Raw genomic sequence first — 2500 nt, forward strand, 5'->3', positions numbered from 1 at the left:
GACCTTTCATTTCCCCTCTCACTCTCTCTCTCTCTCTCCCTCTCTCTCTCTCTCTCTCCCTCTCCCTTTCCCTCTCCCTCTCCCTCATTGCTCTTTCGAAAGGGGGAAGGAAGAGGAGGGAAGAGGAGAGAAGGGAAGGGGAAGACATGTTAAGTGCAATGTAAATTCTCTCTCTCTCTCTCTCTCTCTCTCTCTCTCTCTCTCTCTCTCTCTCTCTCTCTCTCTCTCTCTCTCTCTCTCTCTCTCTCTCTCTCTCTCTCTCTCTCTCTCTCTCTCTCTGTGTGTGTGTGTCCGGAAATGAAAGGTTTGTAAAATTTTGTGCATTTTCTTTGTGTTTTTAAAGTTTGCCTTCCGATGTTTTGTTGCTGGTAGCTTTTGTTTTTCTTAGGCTACTTGTTGTTGTTGTTGTTGTTGTTGTTGTTGTTGTTGTTGTTGTTGTTGTTGTAAGGGAAAGACTCCGCCGCCACGTTTGGTTTGCGTCAAGAGTTTGGTAATTAAGATAAAAAGTTTCTCGCGTGTTTGGAAAGTAAAGGTGTGTGTGTGTGTGTGTGTGTGTGTGTGTGTGTGTGTTAGGAAAATGGTGAGGGAAAGTGTTTTAGTTGTGGGGGGGACAGACACACACACACACACACACACACACACACACACACACACACACACACACACACACACACACACACACACACACAAATAGATAAATTGGTAGATATATTAGTGATAGGAAACTGTAAAAAGAAATGAACACACACACACACACACACACACACACACACACACACACACACACACACACACACACACACACACACACACACACACACACACACACAAATAGATAAATTGGTAGATATATTAGTGATAGGAAACTGTAAAAAGAAATGAACACACACACACACACACACACACACACACACACACACTTATTACTAATAAGAGTAAGTGTGTGTGAATGTTAACGTTTTAATTAATGAACGATGCCAAATGTTTGCTGTGTAATGAATTGTGAAAATTAATGATCAAATAAATAATTCAGAAAAAAAAAGAGAAAAAAAATTCTATATATATAATTAGGCCCAGATTTCAAACTAGCCCCCTGCGGCAGCCATCTTTTTTTTTTTTTTTCTTTTACTGAATTACTAATGAACGGAATGTCACGGTAATTATTATAAGTTTCGTATTGTTTGTGTCTTATGTCTCTTTTGTACGGTGCCTTGTGAGCGAAACTTTGTGGGAATTGTTACAGTGCGTTTGTTGCGTTACCTGTCACTTCCCTTATGAACGAAATATTGTGGTAATTTTCATATATCTTAATTGTTACTTCCTTTAAGGAAATATTGTGGTAAATGTAAAAATTTCTACTATATGAACGAAATATTATGGTAATTTTCATACATCGTATCTGTTACTTCCCTAATGAACGAAATATTGTGGTAATTGTCATATATTTTGCTGTATGAGCGAAATATTGTGGTAATTGTCACATATCTTACCTTTTGGACGAAATATTATGGTAATTGTCGTATATTCTACCTTATGAGCGAAATATTATGGTAATTTTCATATATTTTACCTTATGAACGAAATTTTATGGTAAAGTCATATTTTTACCCCTATTACTTACCCTATGAACGAAACTTTACGGTAATTTTCATATATTTGTATTATTAGCACCTCTCGTCTACCTAATGAACGAAACATTGTGGTAACAGTCACAGGATGCATAACGTTACCAATTACTTACCTTATGAACGAAGCATTATGGAAATTTTCATAGTTTGCGTATTGTTACCTATCCTATCTTCCTTATGAACGAAATATTATGGAAATACTCGTTCTTATTCATGATTTAGGCGTAGAAGTAATAATTAGACGTGTGTGTGTATGTGTGTGTGTGTGTGTGTGTGTGTGTGTGTGTGTGTGTGTGTGTGTGTGTGTGTGTGTTTGTTTGTTTGTTTGTTTGTTTGCTAATTTACCTGTCTGTCTGTCTGTCTGTCTGTCTGTCTGTCTGTCTCAGTTTATTTAATTTTCCTTTTTTTCGTCTTTGCTTCTCTCTCTCTCTCTCTCTCTCTCTCTCTCTCTCTCTCTCTCTCTCTCTCTCTCTCTCTCTCTCTCTCTCTCTCTCGTTTGTGTGTGTGTGTGTGTTGCAATATAACAGTGAGAATTTTTGGGGCGAGTAAGTTCACTATTGGAATTAATTTGGTTTTATGGTAATTTTCAACGTTTTTTTTTAAATGGTGTGTGTGTGTGTGTGTGTGTGTGTGTGTGTGTGTGTGTGTGTGTGTGTGTGTGTGTGTGTGTGTGTGTGTGTGTGTGTGTGTGTGTGGCTCTTAACGTGACAATAATTCGCGTAGTTTCAGTAATTATAAACATTTTAATTTCGCTTCCTCCTCCTCCTCCTCCTCCTCCTCCTCCTCCTCCTCCTCCTCCTCCTCCTCCTCATGCTTTTCCCTCAATTTTCCTCTTCTTTATCTCTTCCTCAGTTATTTCTTTGGTGTGTGTT

This window comes from Scylla paramamosain, unplaced genomic scaffold (genome assembly GCF_035594125.1).
Source record: "Scylla paramamosain isolate STU-SP2022 unplaced genomic scaffold, ASM3559412v1 Contig76, whole genome shotgun sequence".
In the NCBI taxonomy this organism is placed as follows: domain Eukaryota; kingdom Metazoa; phylum Arthropoda; class Malacostraca; order Decapoda; family Portunidae; genus Scylla; species Scylla paramamosain.